We start from the raw sequence: 13,362 nt of genomic DNA on the forward strand, positions 1-13,362 counted from the left end.
CTTTTAGATGCTTAAATCTGAGGACGTGCAACAATGAAATCTCCTTTATCTGATCTTCCAGCACTGCTGCGGGTTTTATTTGGTTTTACCGTGCTGCACATGAAATATAAACAGTATAAAGAATGCTCGTGTTGATTGTTATCACATCTCTTGAATCTTGACATTCAGTGTAAAGGGCTGACACAGAATTTGGCCATAGCAAGGAATAATTCACCCGCTAAGAAAGATGCTACCCATGAGGAAGCAGTGCTGTGCATTGGAAACATCATTGCTTGATTAGTGCTTGATTATTTCCCTCTCCCTCAGAGTGCAAGCACCACAAAGATCACTATGGCAAGAGAATCGTTAGGCACAAATTAACACCTCTCTGAAGCTTTCTCTCTTTTTCTTGCCGCAGAAAACTGCCCTCGGGTGATAAAGCCTTTTTCTGTTACCAGAGGTTTACCTTACTCCAGATTTGGAATGAGATGAGGAAACTGCATAACTGCCAAAGCCAATACATCCCAGTGACTCAAGACTCTCGCCCTGCTTATTCTCAAAGGTACAGATAGACCACAGTAATTAGCTTCACGTGCATTGAAACAGAAAGTGTTTAAACAGGAGTTGGCAGTCTTAATATTTCATAGATCTGGGTCAGAAGGATCATCTTATGTCCCTAAAGGTTATGTCCATGCTGGAAAATGAAAATAATCAGGTGTTGGCACAGACACCCATCCTGCTCTACGGAGGATACGTGCCCTGGCACAGTCCCAGCATTTGCCAGCCAGCATCCTCCAGGCCATGCCCAGACAGAGCTCAGCAGTCAGCATGGACACCTCTTGGCTCCTTCACATTTCCTACACAGTTAATATTTAAAGATGTTTTATTTGCAAAGGGGCTCTGAAGGTTAAATTACTTATCTTGAGGTTGAGCCCTCCTGACTTACTACTGCATTCCAATGCAAAGAAAAATCATAGAATAGAATCACAAAATTGTTTAGGTTGGAAAGCCTCATCAAGTTTCCCCAGCACCGTCAAGGCCACCACTAAACCATGTCCCCAAGTGCCACATCCACGTGGCTTTTAAATCCCTCCAGGGATGGGGATTCCACCACTGCCCAGGCCAGCCTGTGCCAGGGCCAGACAACTGTTTCAGTGAAGAAGTTTTTTCCTTAATATCCAATCCAAACCTCCCTTCTTGAGGTTGTTTCCTCAAAGCAAAATAAAACAACTCAGCTTCACAGTGTTCCTGTACATTCCATCAGCAAGAACTCTTTCATGTCTGACTGTTTGCAAGTGCAACCTCCTGGTCCAGTACAGGCTGGGGTTTAGCTCCTGCTGCCCACACTGCCCTTGGCATCTGGGACAAAGATGTCCTTGGCACACACAACAGGATACAGCAGCATTGAAGCCCTGCCTTTTGCTGGACACAGCAATGCTCACCTGGGGTTAGAAAGAGAGGTGAAGAGAGAGGGGGAACACGAGCAACTCTGCAACCTGGTGGTTCTCACAAGGTTATCACTGAAGAAGTAAACCAGCAAGAGCCAGCAAAAGGGAGGCTGAAGGAGCAAGGTTGTGACAGAGGAGATCATATCACTTGTGCTGTGTCAAGAGCCTCAGAGACTGGGGCAACGAGATCCAGCCTGAAGCCGGATGGAATCTGGCCAACAGCACCAGTATTTCAACCTGCCCTGGGGATTGATGCAGCTTGAAAGCTGGCCTCAGATATGAGGCATATTCACAGAATCACAGAATCATCATTTAGGTTGTGAAAGACCCTTCAGATCATTGACATGAGGAGGATTTCTCATAACAAATTCAGACACTTAGAAAGGAGCAACAAAATCAGTGCTGCAATCTAACAGAAACACCTGTGAGGGAAAATACAGCTCAGCTGTGCTTGGAACACTGGAGCAACTGCTTCCACTTTTAGGCCTGGTGATGTCAACAATGTTAATTTTTTAAGCAAAATAAAATGACATGTGCACGTGATTGCAAAACTGGGAGTTCAAAGCAAAAACTTCTCCGGGAAACCTCTTCTTTCCTTTTGCCTCTCATGAGAATGTATAGATTATAACAAGGATGGGAGCTGTGGGTTTAGGAAACTGACAAATTACAAATCCCCTCACTTTACTTTAAACGTTCATGGACTGGTCATCAGTTTAATCAGAGAAGGGTGAGATCATTGGGAGGTTAAGGATCAGATTGGTTAATTGGTTCACTTAGAGAGATAATTCTAGGGAAAGCGTGCCCCTGGAATGGTGCACTGCGAAGGAAAAGAGGGGATTTTTTTCCAGTGGAATTTTCCAGCAAACAATCCTGGTGCCTCAGTGAGAAAGCAGTTGTAAAACACATTGTGGTATAGTGATTTGGTGGGGGAGAATGTGATACTCTATAAGGTAGTGCAAGTCCAGAGGAGGCCACGGAGGTACTCCAAGGGTGAGAACACCTCTTCAGTGGAGACAGGCTGGGAGAGCTGGGGGGGTTCACCTGGAGAAGAGAAGGCTCCAGGGAGAGCTGAGAGCCTCTGCCAGTGCCTAAATGGGCTCCAGGAGAGCTGGAGAGGGACTCGGGACAAGGGATGGAGGGACAGGACAAGGGTGACTGTCTTCCCATTGCCAGAGGGCAGGGTTAGGTGGGATATTGGGAAGGAGCCCTTGGTTTTGAGGTTGGTGGGGCCCTGGCCCAGGTTGCCCAGAGAAGCTGTGGCTGCCTCAGCCCTGGAAGTGTCCAAGGCCAGGCTGCACAGAGCTTGAAGCAACCTGGGCTAGTGGAAGGTGTCCCTGCCCATGGCAGGGCGTTGGAGTGGGGTGAGCTTTAAAGTCCCTCCAGCCCAAACCATTCTGTGATTGATTTGTTTGTGTTGAGATGCTAAAACACAAACAGGTCTCTCAGCAAACCATAAAGGGGCATCTGTCTAAGGCCTCTTCACTGATGGCCTATAGAAATGCTGTCACCTCATCTACCAGCCCTTGTGAATTGGTCATTCACCTCATTAGCCAACCTGATATTAATCACCATTTCTGGGAGCAAAAAAGATAGATGAGGTTTTGTTAGTTATGGCAAAGAGGTCACATAAGCAGTAGCTTGTGTTACACATGCACACATCTCTCTCCATGAGAACCTTCTTCTGCCTCTTGAACAAGAAAATAAGAAAACTTTCTGTATCTCGAACTGTGATATATTTTTTGTTACAGGCTCCCAGCTCATCTCCATCTTCCCTTCGCTCTTTGTTGTTTTCATCTACTCACGTGACAGAGAACACCTACGACAAGTGGCAGCATCCGACAGCAAATGCAGGATCCTTGGCCACGTTCTGCTGTCTGGAATGTCCTGGCCTTACTCCCAGCCAGAGAGTTCATGCACTCTGCAGGCAGTGCAGCAGTTTTCACCTGGATATAAGGATCCAGAATGATAATCTCCTTGGCACATTTCTCCAGTTCAGCATAACCCAACACATCTCTTACCTTCAACTTACCCTTTATCTAAACTGTGTGACGTGACTCAACCCTACCTACATATAAAATATCTTAAAGTACAAATTCTCCTTCCCTGGAGGGAAATAAAAGGAAGTGTCATGTCATGGTGGCCTAGCAACAAGAGGCACTTCTTTGTTGCTTTTCTGTCAGGCTCTCTGAGCAGCGAGCTACATAATAAACTCAAGTTTTATCCAAGGAACAAACAAAAAAAAAGCCTCCTAGGGGGTATTGAATATTGAATTTCTGTTCTTGGCCCCAAGAAACCCCTTCCCTTTTTGGCTATCCCACCATGATGGTTCTTTAAGCCACCACACCCTTTTCCCGTTTCCCCAGTCCTGATTTGCTCGCAGTGTGTTGGTGGTGGTGGACATGGTCACTGACCCCTCTGGCAAAGCATTCCGGCTTCTGCAGCACCACTAAACACTTCAAATTCACTAATGCTTAAAATTTCTTAGCCACAACACTCTCCAGTTCCCAGCAGAGCTTATTCTGGGTCTCCTTGCACGCACGTTCCTGCCACAGCCATGTCCATCCATCCATGAGCAGGACACTCACCAGAGTTCACTCGAACCCAGCTGCCCTCAGCAGCTCATTGGAAAGTACATGCCATTCATTTCTCTCCTGCAACGCCTAAAGGCACAGGATTACATCTCTGTGGGGTGGAGAATGATGAAACATATGTAACCTGGCAAAAGACTCCATAGCACCAGAGGCTCACTCTGTCCGGGCACAGGATCAGCACTCCCAAAGAGGTAGGAAAGAAACAAGACTGTTGAGGCATTCAGAAAAGGTTTCATGCAGGCAGATTACATGCCATTTGATCACCTCTCAATCACACAGTATAGAAGACACTGTTAGATTACATTAATTTAACTGGAAATTACAAAAAAAAAAAAAAAAGGATTCAGGGAAGAAAGGATGCATGCAGCAGTACATCAGAAAGACCAGTCCATCCAAAATGTAGCAGGGATTATAAGGAGAGATAAGGGGGCATGAGATTACACGCAGACAAAACATGAATGATACAGCTTTGGGATGAATTTGCCGTGTTATAGTGTTTAATTCTACTAAGGCAAAGCCGAAAGCTGATACAAGGCACAGAGAGAGGAAGCAGATTTTTGAAAGGGCAAATGCCCAGTAACATAGCAAATGACACAAGTTTGAAATGGCCTCAATCTGCACCAGTGGGGGTTCAGATCAGATGTTGGGAGAAATTTCTTCACAGAAAGGGTGGTCAGACATGTCCAAAAGGTGTCCAAAAGGCACGTGTCACCTGGGGACCTGGTTTAGTGGTGAACTCAGTGCTGGGTTAACTGTTGGACTTGATGATCATGGAGATCTCTTGCAACCTTAAGGATTCTATGATTTTATGTTGTGAATTGAAAAGTCCTGCTAGGGAATAAGAGAAGAATAGCAGGAACAGAGCAGAAAAGGAGGTCTATGCTTACCCCTTAGGTGTTTGCAGATGTGCTGAAGGGGAGACGTGTCACAGAAATAAGTTACATTCAACATGATTGAGAAACTGGCTTTCCTCACTGAATATCAAAGGCTTTCTTTCTTTGTTACAGAAGTGTTTATTGTTGCATATTTTACCTGCAATGAAAATTCCAGAAGAATATCTTTCTCCTAACTCGAACCTCCTGAAAGACAAAGTTGTCTCTCATCTTCAGCACAAGCGAGTGCCAAAGGAGGAATTACACAGGAGGGGAATTACACAGTTAGGCTGCATAGCTCCAGCCTAAACTCTGCTACAACTTTACAGAATGGTCCTTAGCAGCAAATCAAACCATCCATCAGCTCCTTTCCAGTACAGCTGGAAACCACAGCTCTAAGCACTTCACTGCCTCCCAGGGCAGCAATTCTGCAAGGGATCCACAAGGCTCCCACAGAGGCAAAACCAGTGCTACCCTTCAAGCTGGAGCACATGGCAGGCCAACGAATTTTTTGAGCCCAAATGGCTGAGGAGGAATGTCCACAAGAATGCTGTGCAGAGAAGTCACATTGTCAGTAAAACAATCCTTCTCCCAAAGGACGCTGACAACCTGTATGCTGCAGATTTAAGTAATAAATTTGAGGAAGTGACAGAAACCCCATTTGTGATGTGACTGATAATCATGTCAGCAATTTTTGCACATTCCTTTGTTCCACTGTCCTTCCAAAGAAGGATGGCTATTTGTAAGACTTGCAGAAATAGGTGCTTTTAGATGAAGCTGTGAGCAAACCACAAAAGAAATGCACCTGAACAGTCTGACTTCAGACACGTGGGGTTGTTCTTGTGCTCCTCAAGTACAGATTTAACATAACCTGATTTCCCCTGGTCATGGGAGAGGTAACCACAAACACGTACTGGAGAAGACAGCTGCCTACAGACATGTCACAAAGCCATTCAAGATTTTAATTCTTCTGGGAGCTTATCCAAAATCATTTAAAAGATAAATAAGAATTGTTTATATACTCACAAGAGAAAAAAGGCCAAAGCCTTGACTATTCAAAATGATCAAGCCTGACAGGTAAATGAGTGATTGCACCTCGCACGATGCACGTCTGTTCTCCCTCCCCTTGCTAAATCACGGGCTAATCTTTCCACAACATGATTATCTGATTTGTGTCTGCAAGAACTTGTCTCTCAACATCTCATCAACATGGACTTAATCAAAACTCTGTATGACAACACTGGCACAGGTTGTCCAGAGAAGGCTGCCCCATCCCTGGAAGTGTTCAAGACCGGATTGGATGGAGCTTGGAGAAACCAGGTCTTCTGGGAAGTGTCCCTGCCTTTGGAAGGATGATTGTAACTAGATGAGGTTTAAAGGTCCTTCCAACCCAAACTATTCTCTGATTCTATGACCTGCATCCTACTCCTTAAAAGCCTGCCTGTGGATGGCCTTAGTCACCCAGCTCCTCAATGGAAAGAGAAACCTCCTTTCCCTTCTTACGCACTGGGAACTACAACATGGGCAATTCAGGGTCACGTATTTGTGACTCTTTGCATACTTAAGGACATGCTGCAACAAGGCAGAGTGGTTTTCAAACACATCAAGATAAGCTCACACCTAACCCAATGGATTGGGGAAACCCTGGGAAGAGTTTGCCCTCAGAGGCTGCAGAGCTCTCTCATTAACTGTGTTAAGGTCTCGGAGGATGAGACCTCTCTTTCTCACATGAGAAGCAAACCTTTGTGAGAAACTCACCTGCCCTGTCTGCCAAGAAGTGCCATTAACTGCTCATTCCACTCGTCGTGGACACTCCTAACCAACACATTCCCTACAGCACCTGCTCTGCCTGATCCCAACTTCAGACCACCAGTTTAGTTACCCTGCAGCGTGACCAAATTTCAATGTGCTGATGCCCTGGCTCCACCCTACTGTGCTTTAAGGGACCATGGTCAAAGATCACAAGCCATAAAGGAAATTCAGGACCAGAGAAATGATTGTATGGAAAGGGTAGGCACCAATTTCTTCTCTCTGGTGACCAGTAACAGGACCCAAGGAAATGGCATGGAGCTATGTCAGGAAAGGGTTCTTCCCCCAGAGGGTGGTTGGGCACTGAACAGGCTCCCCAGGGTAGTAGTCACAGCATCAAGGCTGCCAGAGCTCAAGGAGCATTTGGACACCACTTTCAGGGACAGGGTGGGATTGCTGGGGTGCAGGGCCAGGATTTGGACTGGATGATCCTTGTGGGTCCTTCCAAATGCAGGATATTCTATAATTCAGTGGAATTATATCACCTCACAGAAGGGCCATCCTCCCCTCATCTCCCAGGCTCTACTGATCCTTGACACTGTAGCATCATCTTTGCCCAAACCCAAGATGCATTTCTTCTTCACCCCAGGTTCCCAGCGCACTTCCTCAGCCTCCCTCACTTTGCCACCTGTGTGCCAAGCATCTTCCCTCCTCGGGTGCAAAGCTTCACTTTCCAATCCTGCCTGGACAGGAACGCTGAGCTTTCAACAAGGTCCTCCTGCCAGTGATCCAGCAGCCACGTGCACACACGGTTGTGAGCAGGGAGCATTAAGGAATTTAAATTGTATATTGTTTGCTCCAACCCCTCACGAGGTGAGAGCTGAGGTGAACAATGCACTCCCCATAGCACCTCTCCACGTTATCAGCCTCTGATCTTAATCCCAGGAGTCAATGCCATAATCCATCACTTTTAATGAGAGTGAGGTCCCCTAGGCAGGGCTGTTATCTCACTCAGTATCTGTAGGGACATGTGAGGTTATGGCAGTGGTGCAATTAAGTAAAGGTTACACTGGCCTGAAAGGGTTAGCACTGGCTCTTTGGGAACACTTCTGTGTTATCAGAGACCAGAACAAGCAAAGGTAAAAAAAAAGAAAAGTTGGCTTCAAACTGAAAGAGAGTAGGTTTAGATCAGATATTAGGAAAAAATTCTTTTCTGTGAGGATGGTGAGGACCTGACACAGGTTGCCCAGAGAAGCTGTGGCTGCCCCAGCCCTGGAAGTGTTCAAGGCCAGGTTGGACGCAACTTGAAGCAACCTGGCCCGGTGGAATGTATCCCTCCCATGGCAGGGAGACTGGAATGAGATGATCTTTAACATCTTTTCCCAACCCAAACCATTCTCTGATTCTATAAATGCATTTACACGCTACAATTCACATGTCAATTCCTGCACTTCCATTGCTGGAACCTTCCCATCCAGCAGGTCCCAGTACCAACAACACAGAAACAGAAACAGCTGGCCTCAGGCACCTACCTACATTTTTCCATCTGTTGCCACTAAATGTTTCATTTTCCACCAGGAATGTTTCCTGAGGTTAAGGTAAAGAGCAGGTACACTGATTCTGTGATTCTGTGTTTCTGTGATCTTGTTTTGATATGTCCTATGTAGCTCTGCTGCCCTTATTGATATCACATCTATTATCTATTATCTGCCATATCTATTGAGCAAACCAAACTCTTAGAAGAACAACCCCAAGTAAAATTAAACAGCAACAAAATCTATTCATCCATCTGCCTGCTGGAGAACCCGCGACACAGAGCAAAAGTGACTCTTTCCCTTGTCTCTTCCAGGGGCAAGTCACTCCATCCGGGCAGGGGAAGTTGCTCCTTCACCTCATCTAATTCCTGTCCCAGGTAGAAAGGAGCTGATCTTGCACTGAGAGGCTCTGCCAAGAATTCAAGTAGAGGTCTCATGTTTCAGTAGTACTTACACCTTCACACAGGTCATGAGGTACCCACAAAAATTAGTTGCAGAGGTCCTCTGAAAGGCACAAGTGCCTACAATGCCCTTGAAATACACTTGCCTCTGCCTACGACTCAGCTGCAGATTTAACTGCAACACAGACAATCCTGGGACAACCAGGTCAAGGCTGTCAAAGAATGTTGCCTCTGGACACAGTGCACTGGGAAGAGTGATCACCCATCCTTGCCTCATTTATTATCTCAACAGCTTGGCTTCAGGTCTGCAATCATCTCTCCTCCCACGCTTGCCCAGCACAGGGGCTGCAGGAGCTGTGCCTCCCCTCACCCCTCCCCACCACACATGGTAACTCAGCACCCAGGTCAAATCCAGGTTTTGGAATTCAGTTCAGGAGCAAATGGATGAAAACAATCCATGAAATACTAGAAATTGTATAGCAGCTCAGATTAGCTGGTGCAGTGGTCCTCTCTGGCCATTCAAGCTGTCAGTTTCAAACACATGTTGGACCCTGTTTGAGGGCAAGCAGGATGGTGAGGTACCCTTGCAGAATGGAAAACCTGTGGTTGATGCTCACAGATGCTGAGAAGCAGTCAAAGCACTTCTGGATCTGCACAGCAACAGGTAATGCCAAGAAGAGAAATTCAGCTGAAGGTCTCCAGCAAGGAAGGGGGAATGGCTGAACAGTCCAGGTTTAACCACCAAGGTTAAAAAGGAAAAAAAAAAAAAAAAAAAAAAAAAAAAAAAGACAATAACAACAGCATTCTGGTTATATTTTGCATTTGAATCAGTGAAACATAGGCTATCAGACAATAGGAAGGATAAAGGACAACAGAACAGTACATTTCTCAGAGAAGATGCCACAATAAACATCACTCTAAAGAGGTTGGGTACAGGATCTCAGGCAAGGCAGGAAGAGAGTGAAAACAAGAGGTGGAGAGTTATTGTCCAGAGGCATGTCCTAGAGAGTTGCCACCTTCATCACCACAGGTCTCAGTCTAAGTGCTTTTGAATCTATTTGGAGTCTGTGAGACAGCGCAGAGGTGGTGACCAGAGCTCAGCCCGTGCACCAGTCCCACGCCTTCACTGGCCAAGAGTGTTCTGCCAAGGAAAAGTTCAGGATGTGCTTCAGATATCATGTGGCCTGATGGATAGAACCAGCCCACACTCCTTCCCAAGGGTGCAGTTTTCATCCCAGAGAAGGGCTATGAAATCTACAGCCAGAGGAGCATAAAACTCTTAAATCACCATCTGTGCCCATTCAGCAGGGAAAGACAGAGCACATAAATCTCCATGGGCTCCCTTTTACTAAGAAGGATAGGCAGGAACTTCTTTTCTGGTGGCATTTCAAGTGCCTTTAATCAGACACGTCATTTGGATTAGTCTAAAAGGATGTTTAGTGCCTGTGTCTTGCCAGCTGGCTCACCTTCTTGTTCAGGCTAATCCCAGCATCACACACAGACCAGACCTTCAGGGCTCATTTGGATGACAGAGTGACCAGGGTAGGAGAGGACACTCGGTGGCTGGTCAGGTCACATGGCTCTGAGAAGTACTGGGTTTGATCCTAAAATATTCCATTGCTGTCATTAAGCAAGTATCCAATGTGAGTCAAAGGTCTCTTAGCATTCCCATAACAGTGAATGGCCATATCAGGACTGTCAGGACAAATCAGTGATTAAATCAGGTGTCTCTACACTGTTGGTTGGGCCTGGGAAAAAGACCAGTTCTGGGATGGAACAACCCCACTCTGCAAGCTTGTAGTAAGCAGCTGCCTGATCCCGAGATCTTGTGCTGCCTGGAGGAGGTGGGTGCCAGCACTGGTGGCCTCAGCATCATCCTCTCAATGGCTTTGACCTATCTTGGTATGGGCAAAATAGAAAACATCCCATCACCACCTGTCTGCAAGTGTTCCAAACATAGTTCTTCATAGCAGAGGATTTAAACAGACAGCAGCAGGGACAGAAATGCACAGGTCTGGGAAATCAGGTCTGTTCTCCATGTCAATACTTGGATGTGACTGCAGAGGTTTAGATTGCAAATTAGGGGAAATTTCTTGACCAAAAGGTCTGTCTGCCCTGGCAGAGGCTGCCCAGGACAGTGGTGGAGTCCCCGTTCCTGGAGGGATTTAAAAGCCATGTGGATGTGGCACAAAAAACTTATAAACACTTCGTGTGTCTTCTTCCATCCACAATGCTCTGCCTATAAGACAAGCTGTGCTTTTCAAACCATAATTACCCACTAGAAGAGTATTACCCAAATATCCATTTAATTGTCTTTAGCTGATGTTCAACAGAGGCAACAAGGGCTCACCAGCACCCCCGTTCTTGCTCCACAGATTCACCCACCCAGCTTTGGTGATGGGACAGTTCCAGACCTTGGAGCAATTATATGAAAGGCAGGAGGACTTTCCAGGTCAGGAGCATTTGTAAGAGGCTGAGCAAACACCACAGGCAAGCGACTGAGCCTATAGACTTTCAAAGTGGATCAGGAGTAGCCTGACACAGTGGTGCCTGTGTTCTGCAGCAACGCTCAGTGCCAGGAAGCAGGATCAGTGTCACCTGCAACAATGGTGCCTGTCTTTGATACTCTCCATCCCTCCCACCCTTTCCACCTTCCTTGCACTGCAGGTTTTCCTGTTGCTGTTTTTCTCCCTCCAGCTTGGCCAGGATGAAGTGGATGCAGGGGGGAGATGGGCCGCCCACAGCTCCGCTTTCTCCTGCTCAACTGACAGAGACCAGACAAAGGGAAAACTCCTCTGGCCTCCCAGCTTGCCCTCCCAGCACTTCCCAGAGCCAATCCCTTCAGGGGAGAGAGCCAGATGTGACAAAACATAAGGGTTTTGCGCCGAACATGTGTGGGTTGGCACTGGGGAGGACTGGGGAGGACTCACACATGCTGCTGAAGTAATTGAAGTAGAGAACGTTGGAGCTGATATTAAGACCCAAAGGGAGAGAGGGGAAACAGTTGCCTTCACTCTGGTCACTAAGTGGCTGTATTGTCAGCACAGATACAGCCACATATAAGACTCCTTGTTTCGATCCTCAGTGACAAACCTGGGACCAGGAGGGTCGAGCTGTGCCGTGCTCACCTCCAGCCACGTGCTGCAACCTGGGTGCAGATCATCACTAATCACAGAGCCATGGGAACCTTTAGTATGGAAAAGCCCTCTAAGATCATTGTGTCCAACTGTTCCCCAGCACTGTCAAGGGTACCACTAACCCATGTCCCCAAGTGCCACATTCACAGGGCTTTTAAATCCCTCCAGGGATGGGGACTCTACCACTGCCCTGGGCAGCTTGCCAGGGCTGGACAGACCTTTTGATCAAGAAATTTTCCCTAATATCCAATCTAAACCTCCCCCTGTGCAACTTAGGGTCATTTCCACCCACCCTATTGCTTATTACTGGTGAAAAGAAACATTAATATGGAAGGCATCCTGGTTTTGGTGTTGGAACAAAAGCAGGCTTCCTCACAGAAATCTTAGATATCATTTAAGCACAGACCTGGAAAAAGACATGACAGAGTCTGTGGATTATACAGCCACAGATGATGCTGTTTACAAAAATTTTTGGCTGATTCAAACAGGTAGTAAATATTTTCAGCTATACATTATCAACTCTGTATTTTAAACATTAAAATGCTTTATTTCAAATAGCCATCACATGGTCCAAAAAGAAAATCAGCCCACAGAGAAAAGTCAAAGGATTTATACTTCTGCATTGATTTAGCAGGTATTTTTTTAGGAGATGCTGGAGTCAAATATTAGAGAGGAAGAGGTTCATACTAAGTGTTAACTGCAGCTATTCTTCATATGAATCATTTATGCTTCACTGTAAAAAGATGTTTTTAGCATGGATTTCACTTTAATCTTTTACTTCAATCCACTAAGTCCCACTGTACCATTAGTGGTGAAATGCTTAAAAATAATCACAACACCAAAAACTTCACATCACGAGTAGATGAAATCAAACAGTATATGGAGGAAGAAGAAGGCAAAAATACACAGAAAAGGCACATATCACAGAGGGGATAAGGATACAGGTCTCTTATTTGCTGTTTCCATCACCCATAGCCTCAGGTTTCTCTGCTGCTGGTGGTCTGAACTATGTTTTACAGCTCATAAGGACAGTTTGCAAAGTAATTAGACCCTGGGTCCTGATGCTCCTGCTCAAGGATGGCATGTATGGGGACTGCACAAGGCTCTAAGTCATTATTTGAAGTAACACCACCCTTGGCTGAATAGTAACCATACATAACATCTGGGTACTCTCAGAGCCTCCTCCAAAACGTCTGGGAAAAAGAAATCCTTCCCTTCACAAAGACTCTGACCAGGACAAAGAAAGAGCTCAGAAAGCGGCAAACACACTTCACGCTACCAAATCTCAAAAGTCCCTCTTCTGGGAGATTTTGCACAAGCTAAGAAGGGAACATACGGGGAGAGTTTCAGGAGAAGGGGTAAGAAGCAAAGGGGAGCCCTGGCATCCCTGCTGGGGGGAAGGCGCTGGCTCCTGGCACAGCGAAAGTGGCAGCAGCGACTCGGCAGCAATCTTGCATTGGCTCTGGGAGCCCTCCAGTGGCTGCGAGTCCACGGCTGCCTGCAGCGGGAATCATGGAATTGTTTGGAATGGGAGGGACATTAAAGCTCGCCTCGTTCCAGCCCCCTGCCGTGGGCAGGGACACCTTCCACTAGTCCGGCTTGCTCCAAGCCCTGTCCAACCTGGCCGTGAGTCCTGTGGGTGCTGCTGTC

This window comes from Pipra filicauda, unplaced genomic scaffold (genome assembly GCF_003945595.2).
Source record: "Pipra filicauda isolate LSUMZ 115617 unplaced genomic scaffold, ASM394559v2 scaffold215_size1667880_pilon, whole genome shotgun sequence".
Lineage (NCBI taxonomy): Eukaryota > Metazoa > Chordata > Aves > Passeriformes > Pipridae > Pipra > Pipra filicauda.